Genomic DNA, 11,822 nt, shown 5'->3' on the forward strand with positions numbered 1-11,822 from the left:
AGATACATCCCTGAAGCATCTCCCAACTACAATTCTGGCAGGAAGTGAAGCCCACATATTACGCTTGTAAATTCATGTATCTTTTTATATATGCATGTGTGCCTTTTATATTGACAGAGATTTACCATATAGCTCACCTTTCATCAAATCCTCTTGTGAGTCTCCAGAAGTAATGTGTATAAGTATTCCCTGGGGTCTACATCTGTGGCCTTCATTCAGAAGAAAAACATGAGCTGGAAAACATGTTTGTCCATTTGCATTCTTCACCCCAGGAGGTATGATTTCATCCAAGACCACAGATACTGAGGCCCCAGAGATGGAGTTAAATAGGATGTATTTTATACATCATCTGTGTCAAGAAACTGTATGAAAGCCATTTGGGATGATGCAACTGGATTGTCTCAGAAGACACCAGGTCCTATGTATGGTGAAATGTCCACAAAGAGTCTATGCCTGTGAGATGTCAACTAAAGTTTTGAGAGCATCACACCCAAAGGGTCGATTCCCACACACAATGTAAACACCAACCATAGAATCTTAGTGCTTGATAACAGCAGCTTTCAACATGAATTCCATGCGAAGAGGCCTCCAGAATTTCAGCTGTTTTCTATTTCCTGAGGAAGCAGTATTTTGGATGAACCTACCAATTACATGTGAATAACTCAGAGTCAATATGCTGAAATTGAGTTCTACTTTTACATTCTCAAATTTTACTTTCAAATAGGTAATTATTTTAATCCATGCAAGAATAGATAAAGACATTTTCATGCTACACTGGGTTGAGAACATGGTGTAGTAGAGGAAATTCTTCTATATCACAAACCTAAATCACTATCAAAAGCAATTCTATGTTTTCAAGTTGTTAACATATGTTAGACTCAAATTTCCATGCAGAGGCTTCAGCAGCCTGGAGAACAGAGCTACTTCAGGGCAGTGGACATACTCTACACAAGGCTGTAGTGCTGGATGTGTATTATGTTACACTTGTTCACAATCATGCACTAGGTATCAGAAAATATACATCACATATGTATTTTAAAAATGCAGGTAGATGGAAGCATAGAATTCTGCTCTCTCTCTCTCTCTCTCTCTCTCTCTATATATATATATATACACACACGTATACGTACACTTTTTCTTGATCCATTCATGTACTGAGGGGGCTTCTGGGTTGGTTCCATATTTTAGCTATGGTAAATAATGCGCAATAAACATAGCGTGCTGGTAGATTTAGTATGGTCTTGTTTGTGATCATTCGGGTAAATGCCCAAAAGTGGGATTGCTGGGCCATAGGGGAGCTCTATGTGGAGTCTTTTGAGGAATCTACATACTGCTTGCAAGTGATTGAACAAGTTTACACTCCCATCAAAAAAACAGTAGGGCTCCCTTTTGGCAACATCTCCAGAATCCGTTGTTATTAGATTTCTTTTTTTTTTTTTTCAAGTAAGGGGTAGGTTTGTTCATCGTTCCGGCTGGCACCAGGCCATCTTGGTCCTCCACGTGGTGGGGAAAGACCTGGGAAAGAGAGCTGGAAGAGCTGGGAAAGAGACAGAGCTGGGAAAGACAGAGAAAAGGGCTAGAAAAGAGAAAAGAGCTAGAAAAGAGGGCATCTGGGCCTGGGCTAGGCCTTATGTAGGATATGGGTGGAGAAAGGTGTGGCCATATCAAATTCAGATGTGACCTCAGAGGATGCAGATGTGACCTCTTCCAGGTGTGCCAGTTGCCTAGGTAATGCAGGTACTGGGTGGAGACTTTGCTGTGTGGAGGGTGGAGTCTGCTGGCCATCCAGGAGCGGACCTTACATTCCAGCCTTTTAATAATCATGAAATAGAGCTCGGATTCTCTCTGGCTACTTCTTGCTGACAAGGGGCATTGACATTAGGGGTAAAAGGCTGGAATTTGGTTCCCTTACAGAGAAGGCAGCCAGCAGCAGCTGTCCCTTGGTGGCGTGAGTCCTTAGATGAAGTCTGGAGAAGTCTCATGAGGCATTGAGGGGCTGGAAAAAGAATACTAGAGAGCAAATAAATGGCAAGAGGAAGGACATGGGGCTGAAAAATGTTGGTAGAAATGTCCCTAGCTACTTCTGACATCTGGTGACTAGGTAGAGGAGAAGCCAAGTGACAAAGGCAAGAATATAAATTCCTGTTGTTAATAGGTAGACAGGTATAGACATTGGATGGGCAGGCTTCTTACTTCTATTGACCTTCCAGCTCTGGTTAATTTTGAAAGGGCAGGCACAAAGTAGCTGATGTGATATCATCTCTTACTCCTCTCCATGGTCCCTTCTTCCAGAGACTGGCTGAGTCTAGGTGCTCATTGCTGGGATGGCTTATCCCAGTTGGTATTCAAGGTTTGAACTCAAGGCCTGGGCACTGTCCCTGAGCACTTCTGCTCAAGGCCAGCACTGAACCATTTTGAATTACAGTACCACTTGCAGTGTTTGCTGGTGCGAGATAAGAGTCTTGAACCATGCTTCCAGCCTGGCTCTTTGCAGGTTAGTTGGGAGATGGAGTCTTAGGGATTTTTCAGCCCAGGCTGGCTTTGAACCACAATCTTTCCACAAAAGCCTTTTATTATTTTCAATTAAAGCAACAAGGAGATCAAATAGAATAGAGCTTACCTGGTCCTTATCAAGAATTGACCAACAAATACTCTGCAATGACAAAACTTGTTAGATATGATGAGAATTTTAGCACAGATAGGCCCAGAATTTTAGAACCTCATAGTCAGTAGTAGAATACACAACACAAAACAAAAATGGTAAAACTCAAAACCTAAAATTTTGACAACAATGTGTAAACATCTTTGCTAACAAAGCACATCAGATGGTTGGGCCTCACATACCGGGGCCTGTAAAAAGAGCAACTTGTTAGAAAGGCACCTTAGAATAGATGGAGTGGTAAGCTTGGTGAAAGGTTAAGGGTTAGATGGGGTCAAACCCTTAACCCACCATGTGGCCAAGATGGCGAATTCAAGATGGCGAATTTCTGAAAGAATACAAAGAAACCCTGAACAAATAGATCAAGCCTACATTGGCTAGCCTTTGAGAGGGAACCTAGAGGGGGTTCCCCGGGACCCAGCCTGCATCGCACTCTTCAGGGCACAAGCCAAAATGTTGTAGAAAAGAGAAAGGGAGAAATAGGGAAAGTTGGACATGACTGGCAGAGAGAGAGAGCAAAGAGAGCCTGAAAGTAAACAGACTTTTGACCATTTACCATTGCAGTGGCAAAAACTGTCTACAACTGAGAATGGCATAAATAATAGGTGCTCTGGCTTTCCAGGGAGCACAGGAGGCATTTCAAAGGGGTTTTACTGCTCTGGCATGATTCGCAGCACCCCATTAAATGTGTAGGAGAGTCAGTCTGGTGAGTGAAGGAGAGCTGACCAGGCAGAAGTGGCATCCCAACTTCCCCCAGAGCCTTCTAGAGAGAAATGGCCAAGCCCCCAAAACCAAGCATCCTCAGCTTCAGAGGTGACCGGCCTTTCAGCTAAAGGCCGTAGGAGCTCTCTGGCGTGGCACTATGTCTGGACAGAGACTGAGCAACAGAGAGCCATAGAGAGTAGTTTCACTCACCAGAGTAGAGAAGTGGTGTGGACATGGATGTGAAGGCCAGCAATGGTATCGATGCGCTGTGTCTTCAGCAGACAGATGGGTTCGCAAAAAGCCATCAGAACTGTGGGTATTCCTCAGAGCAAAAAGGGAAAAACAAAAAAAAAAAAAAAAGAAAAAAAGAGAAAAAAAACTGGAGAGGAATTCCACCTATCCTGACTTTAAGCCCTTTATCCGAGTCATGGCACCATTTATGTTTTTTTTTTTTTTTTAATTTAATTTAATTTTATTTGTGAACATACTGTACAGAGGGGTTACAATTACATGGGCAGGATAATATATACATTTCTTACCAAGCATTGCAGCCTCCTCCTTTGTTTACCCTTTACCTCCCTTCCCAGCCTCCCCGCTCCCCTCCCAATCCCAATCAAAAGAGGTAGGTGAGTAAGAACAGCACCACGCACGTAGTATTCAGGTAAGGGGTAGGTTTATTCATCGATCTGATCGATCTGGCTGGTACCAGGCCATGTTGGCCCTCCACGTGGCTGGGAAAGGCCTGGGGAAGAGAGAGAGCTAGGAAAGAGAGAGGAAGGAGCTAGAAAAGAGCTAGAAAACAGTAGATTTATTTTTTTTATAAATTTTATTTTATTGTAAAGATGCTGTAAGAGGGTTTACAGTTACTTGAGTAAGGCAATGAGTACATTTCTTGTCGAGCACTGTTATCCCTTCCCAGATTACAGCCATTCTTACTGGGGTGAGGTGGAATCTCAATGTTGTTGTTGTTTTTAATTTTTTTATTGTAACGATACTGTACAGAGGGGTTACAGTTACATGAGTAAGGTAATGAGTGCATTTCCTATGGAGTACTGTTACCCCCCTCTTTTGTTTTTCCCTACCATCCCTTCCCTTCCCACTGACCCTTCCCAACCACTTCTCTTCCTCTCCTCTCTTCCCACAGCCCCTTCCTCTCTTCGTGACCTCCGAAGTTGTAAAGTTCATTTTCAACACAGTGTCTTGTTTGTCTCATTGTTACAAAGTGACAACCTGTGTCCTTACTCCAGCATTTTATTATTTCCCTTCCCCTCCCCAAATTATAAGATGCAGGGCTCTAGAATCAAATACAGTGAAAACAGGGGTTATACCATGGCAGAAGTACATACAAAAGAAACAAAAAAAATAACATAGTACATTAAAAACAACACTGACAAAGAAAAACATATCTTGTGTCCCTATCTTGGGGTTCATTTTGCTTAGCATCACCTTATATGGTCATATGTATATAGCTTTTGAAGTTTTCTGCTTGTTATTGCAAATAAGGGAAACCATGGGCCTATATTTCTTTGGTCTGGGCTTACTTCACTTATTATGATTTTTCCAAGTCTTTCCATTTCCTAACAAATGAGCCAAAGTCATTCTTACTGATAGAGGCATAGAATTCATATATACACATTTTCTTGATCCATTCATCTACTGAGGGGCATCTGGGTTGGTTCCATATCTTAGCTATGGTAAATAATTCTGCAATAAACATGGTTGTACTGGTAGCTTTGGTATGACTTTGTTTGTGATCATTGGGTAAATGCCCAAAAAGTGGGATTGCTGGGTCATATGGGAGCTCTATGTGGAATCTTTCAAAGAACCTCCATACTGCTTTCCAGAGTGGTTGAACAAATTTACACTCCCACAAATAATGCAGTAGGGTTCTCTTTGGCCACATACCCTCCAGCATCTGTTGTTATTAGATTTCTTGATTATATAGCCATTCTAATAGGGGTGAGGTGGAATCTCAATATTGTTTTGATTTGCATTTCTTTTATGACTAGAGAAGTTGAGCATTTTCTTCATGTGTCTATTGACAATTCTTATTTCCTCCTCAGAGAAGTTGCTCTTTAAGTCTTTAGCCCATTTATTAATCTGGAAGTTGCTTCTTTGAGGATTTGTTGTTGGGGGATTTAGTTTTTTGAGTTCTAAGTATATTTTAGATATGAGACCCTTGTCCATTGTATGGTTAGTAAAGCTCTTCTCCCAGTCTGTGGGTTTTCTGTTGATCTTGCTAGCTATGTTCTTTGCCTTTCAGAAGCTCTGCAGTTTCATGCAATCCCATTTGTCCAACCTTTCTTTGATTTGTTGTACGTCTGGGTGTCTATTAAGCAAATTTCGGCCTGTGCCAAGAAGTCCTAGAGTTTCTCCTATTTCTTCCTGTAATGTTTTTATGGAGTCTTCTTTTATTTCGAGATCTTTGATCCATTTGGAGTTGATTCTGGTGCAGTGTGATATATACGGATCTAACTTTAGTTTTCTACAAGTGCTTAACCAATTTTGCCAGCAACATTTACTGAAAAGGCTGTTTTTCTTCCATTCTATTTCTTTCTTTCTTTCTTTCTTTTTATTATGAAAATACCATACAGAGGGGTTACAATTACATGGGCAAGATAATGAGTACATTTCTTATCAAGCATTGTTGCCTCTTCCTTTGTTTCCCCTTCCCATCCCTTCCCCTTCCCCCGCCCCCACCAACGTTGTAAAGTTCGTTTTTCAACATAATGACTTGTACATCTCATTGTTGCAATGGGTCCACCTGTATCCCTATTTAAGCGATTTCATTTTTTTTAGCTCCCTTGTCAAAGATTATGTGGCTATAGGTCTGTGGTTCATTTCTGGGTCTTCAGTTCCATTCCATGGAACCTGAGGTCTGTTCTTATGCCAGTACCAAGCTGGTTTGATTATTATGGCTTTGTAGTAGAGTTTGAAATTTGGAATTGATATTCCTCCAGTGCTGTTCTTTCTACAAAGGATTATTTTTGCTCTTCAGGGTCTTTTATTGTTCCATAGGAAATTTTGGGTTGCTTCTTCTATTTTCATTGAAGAACGAGGTTGGGATATAGATAGGTTCCCTTTGAATTTGTAGCTAGCCTTTGGCAGTATTGTCATTTTCACAATGTTAATCCTCCCAATCCAGGAGCATGGGAGGTTTTTCCAGTTGCTTAGTTCTCTTTATTTCCTTTTTCAGGTTTTTAAATTTTTTCATCATACAGGTCCTTTATGGCTTTTGTTAAGTCCTAAGTATTTTATTTTTTTGTGTGACTCTTACAAAAGGAGTTGTTTTCCTAATTTCATCCATGGTCTTCTCATTTTTGGCATACAGGAAAGCCATTGATTTCTTTTTTTCTTTACTTGTGAGAATACCGTACGGAGGGGTTACAATTACATGGGCAAGGTAATGAATACATTTCTTATCAAGCATTGTTGCCACCTCCTTTGTTTCCCCTTCACATCCCTTCCCATCTCCTCCCCACCATCCTCATTCCCCCCTTCCTCCCAACCCCCCACCAAAGTTGTAAAGTTCATTTTTCGACATAATGTCTTGTACATCTCATTGCTGCAATGGGTCCACCTGTATCCCTATTTAAACAATTTGTTTTTTCCCTTCCCCTCCACAAATTATAATTTCTGAGGGTTAATTTTGTACCCTGCTACTTTGCCAAAGGTTTCAAGAAGCTCAAGTAACTTGGGAGTGGAGTCCATGGGGTTCTTTAAATACAAGATCATGTCGTCTCCAAAGAGGGAAAGTTTTACTTCATCCTTCCCTATTTGGATCCTTTTTATGTCTGCATCTTTTCTTATTGCTGTAGCTAGACATTCTAATACTAAATTGAAGAGAAGTAGAGAAAGTGGACATCCTTGTCTCATTCCTGAGTTAAGAGGAAATGACTTCAGTTTTTCACCATTAAGTGTAATGCTGGCTGTAGGCTTGTCATATACAGCCTTTATTATATTGAGGAATGGTCCATGGATTCCTAGTTTTTCCAGAACCTTCATGGTAAAGGGGTGTTGGTTCTTGTCAAATGCTTTTCCAGCATCTATTGAGATACATGTGGTTCTTATCCTTGGTCTTGTTGAGGTGATGAATTATATTATTTGTTTTGCATATATTGAACCAGCTTTGCATCCCTAAATGAATCCTGTTTGATCGTGGTGTATGATTCTTTTGATGATTTGTTGAAGTAGATTGGCCAAGATTTTGTTGAGAATTTTTGCGTCAATATTTATCAAAGAAATGGGTCCCTGCCTAATTTTGGGATGAGAGTTATTCTGGTTGCATAAAAAGAGTGTGGTAAACCAGTCCGTGCAGGAAAGTCCATTAGACTCTTATCTCCAATAAAACCACTACAAAACCAGAAGTGGTGCTGTGGCTCAAGTGGTAGGGCGCTAGCCTTGAGCTGAAGAGCTGAGGGACAGTGTCCAGGCCTAGAGTTCAAGCCCCATGACCCACAAAAAAGTATGTGGTAGTGAATTTTTGCTTTCAATTTCATTAAAGAGATGGAGAGTATTGTTGTGAGTTCTGTTTTGACGGCCTTGTAGAATTCAGGTGTAAATCTATCCGGTCCTAAACTTTTCTTGGGTGGGAGGTCTTTTATTGTGCTGCTTCTTTTTAGATGTTTGATATGGGTCTGTTAAGTTGTTTTAAATCACCTTGGTTTAATTTGGGCATGTCAATATTTGCTAGAAATTTGTCCATATCTTTCAAATTCTCAAACTTATTAGCATAAAGGTTTGAGAAGTATCCCCTTATTATAATGTTGTTTTGTTTAACTTGCTTTGTGATTATTTTTTAAAATATCACAATTTTCAGTCCTTTTCTTGAAAGTGACAGTTTTAAGGCACTGGGTAACATTTGATAGACTGTATTGAGGAATTGAATCTATTAGCACCCATTTTCCAGTATAGGAGCTCAATGTAATCTTCAATGAAGGTTTTAGAGGTCTCAGTCCTGAGGCCCCCCATCCCCCGCCCCCTGCAGCCTCACATAGTTTTTACCAGCCTGTGGCTTTTTTTTACCCCAACTCAACCAACCACTCGCAGTTTATTCTGCTCTTGGCCATTGTTTTCCTCCTTGGAAGCTGCTGAGCTATGGTTCCACACACAGTGATGTAGCTGGCCCCAATGTTCTGCCCACCTGAGGCCTCTCATCTTGTTTTACTGACAGATTTTATGTAGGTGTGTTCATTTTTTCTCTGCTAAAGTCTATGGGGATGCACAGAAGCTTGTTCATCTCTTGGAGTTCAGGAGATGTAACAACTGCCATGGTCATGTACTTACTCTATTTGAAATCCACTCTGGTGCTGTTTATGGATTCCAAGCTACTTTGCTTCCAGTCCTCATTTTATTAGCTTTTCTGCTGTAAGTTATGTGATAGACTGGCTATTTTACTAGAGAGTTCCCACAATGAAGACTAAAAGGTAATGTTACTCTATCACAACCCTGCTATGTCTCTTCTCTTTTACTCTGTTTTGTTTTATTTTACTTTTTTTGGTACCATTCCTGGACACTCAGGATCTGGGAACTGTTCTTGAGTTTTTGTGATCAATTCTAGTATCTACCACTTTGAGCCATATCTCCATTTCCACCTTTTTATTAGTTACTTGAAGATAAGAGGCTCACAGTCTTTCCAGTCCAGGCAGGCTGTGAACCACAATGCTCCAGATAGTACCTTCCTGAGTCACTAGAATTATAGGCCTGAGTCACCAACACCAGTTTTCTCTGTGCATTATTTTTTGTGATTTTATCCTTTCTTCCTATCAGTGCCAGCAAAGGGACTTCAATGCTTTTTTACATTCCCATCATAACGGTCATTATAGTAATGCACCACTATTGAGATTAACATCTGCACATGACTGTACTGGAGCTCTGATTCCCTCAGTCTCCACCTTTTACAGAGCTGGGATAACAGACTTCTGTCACTCCATCCAGGTAAGAGATCCCATAAGCTTTTTTCTCAGCTTGGATTCAGAGACGATATTATTAGTCTCAACAAGAATTATAGGTGTTCATCACTGGATTTTTGCTTAGGATTTTTCTATTCTTGCAAAACATGCCCTGTAATTTTCAGTGAAATACCATTGAAAGTATAGTTTAGTTTTAGGATTATAGTCACTTTCACAATTTTAATTCTTCCCATCTCTGAAAACAGAATGTGTTTCCATTTTCTGGTTGTTATACAATTTCTTATTTCATAGGTTTACTTTTCATTGTAGAGTTCTTCACAGATTTTTTCCATAGGTTTTGAGTATTTATTATTTGTTTTTATAAAGCCAGAACTTGAAGGTATATATGATAGAAAACTTGGGTACCTCTTCAGTTTGTATTTTAAGGGATTAAATTTTTTTAGTCCAAATAGAGAAAAGATATTATTTTTCCAACTCTAAGTAGACTGATTTACTTTTGTTGGTCTTGGGACTTCAACTCAAATGAGTTTTCTGCCTGGGCTGGCTTTGAACTGCGATCCTCAGATTACAGCCTCCTGAGTAGCTAGGATTACAGGCATGAGCCAACAGCATCTACCTAGAAGATTTATTTTTAAATTTTATTTTTTGTATGTTTAAATTTTTACTAGTATATATAGTTAAAATGGGTTTCATTATGATCGTTTTATATGGGCACATGAATTCTTTTCACCAAATGTGCTTATATTCATTACTTTTTATTTCCTCTAAAACTTGAAATTATCTTTATGGCTTCCATTATGTTATTTTCAATGATGAATTGAACTGTAGTGTTTGATAGAATATATCTAAATCTTTTCAAAGCAACAAAAATCATATAAAATATGACACATGATCCCCAATACCACACACACACACACACACACACACATACACACGATAGGCAAATCATGATTCAAGGGCCACATCCAGCCTTCTTCTTGTGAGTAAAGTTTTATTTTAACACAAATGAAAAAAATTTATATGGCTACATTTTCCTTGTTCCTTTCTCCTTACCACTATTCTCTATGAACTTTTCTTTTACATTCCATTAACTTTTTCCTTGTCTTCCATCTATCCTTTCTTACTTAAACACATTCATCCATCCATGTGTTCTTTTTGTTTCTTTAAGAGAAAAAGTGTTGTGTAAGTTTACTGAAATCCTAAGAAAAATTAGCAAAGACTACAGGATATTATGTAAAATCAGTGAAATCACATGTTGTCCCAAGAGTTTCATATGGTATAACCCCTGTCATCACTGTATTTGATTCCGGTGTCCTGCATCATGTATATACAACTTTCTAATTTGGGGAGGGGAAGGGAAAAAACAAAATGCTGAAATAAGGATACAGGATGACCCATTGTAACAAGGAGATGTACAAAACACTATGTTGAAAAGGACCTTTACAATGTCAGGGGGGAGGGAGGAGTTAAGGAGGTGGGGAGATAGGGAATAGTAGGGGAAACAAAGGAGGAGGTCACAATGCCCAATAGGAAATGTACTCATTACCCTACTCGTGTAACTGTAATAACCTCTCTGTTCAGTATTTTCATAATGAAAACTTATAAAAATGTGAAAAAAAAAGTTAGCAAGGACTACAAAATATTGTGCAAAAAAACTGAAATCACATGTTCTCCAAACAATTTCAAATCACACAATGAAGATTCACTGTTTTACTCAATAATATAAACTCAGCCCTATTTATGAAATTCCTAACACAAAAAAGGAATATAAAAAACTCAATAGAAACTGATGAGTATTTTGATTATATCAAATTAACATACTGAAGATGTTGGAAATTAATTACATTTTCATTTGTTAAACAGTATGCCCTCAACAAAAGAAAATGGACACAACTTTTGCTAAAACATTGTTATATTTTCAACAAAAATTTAATTTATAGAAAACTAAAGTCTATTACACAGTCATTTCTTTACATGAAATGTAACTGTGAGAAGAGTTTGGCAGTCAGTTTGGGCAGGAAAGTCTATGTGGGCATGAGCAGGAAAGTCAATGAAAGACCAAAAAAGCTATAAATGGAGTTGTGGTTCAAGTGGTAACACAGATGTGAATTGAAAAGGGAAAGGCACAGTATAGTTCAAGCATGCAAATTTTAATTTATGTAATAAATTTAAGTAATGTAAGAAAAAACATATAATGAGCACTAGAAGAGACGAGAAATGAGTAAAATTGTGTCTATATATCAGTAGAAATAATATAGAATCCACTAAGTCAACCTATTTTAAACAATAAGTCATACTTTCCTTACCAAACTGAGAGTTTTGAAATGTTCATGTTTCAGCCAGGCACTGGCGGTTTATGCCTGCAACCCTAGCAATTCAGAAGGCTGAGATCTGAGGATTGTGGTTCAAAACCAGGGTGGGCAGTAAAGTCTGTGGGACTCTTATCTCCAACTAACCAACAGAAAACTGGAAGTGGTGCTGTGGTTCAATGGTAGAGTGCTTGCCTTGAGCAGAAGAGCTCAGGGACAGCACACAGTCCCAGAGTT

This window comes from Dipodomys spectabilis, unplaced genomic scaffold (genome assembly GCF_019054845.1).
Source record: "Dipodomys spectabilis isolate Male_0828 unplaced genomic scaffold, ASM1905484v1 ptg000173l, whole genome shotgun sequence".
Classification (NCBI taxonomy): Eukaryota; Metazoa; Chordata; class Mammalia; order Rodentia; family Heteromyidae; genus Dipodomys; species Dipodomys spectabilis.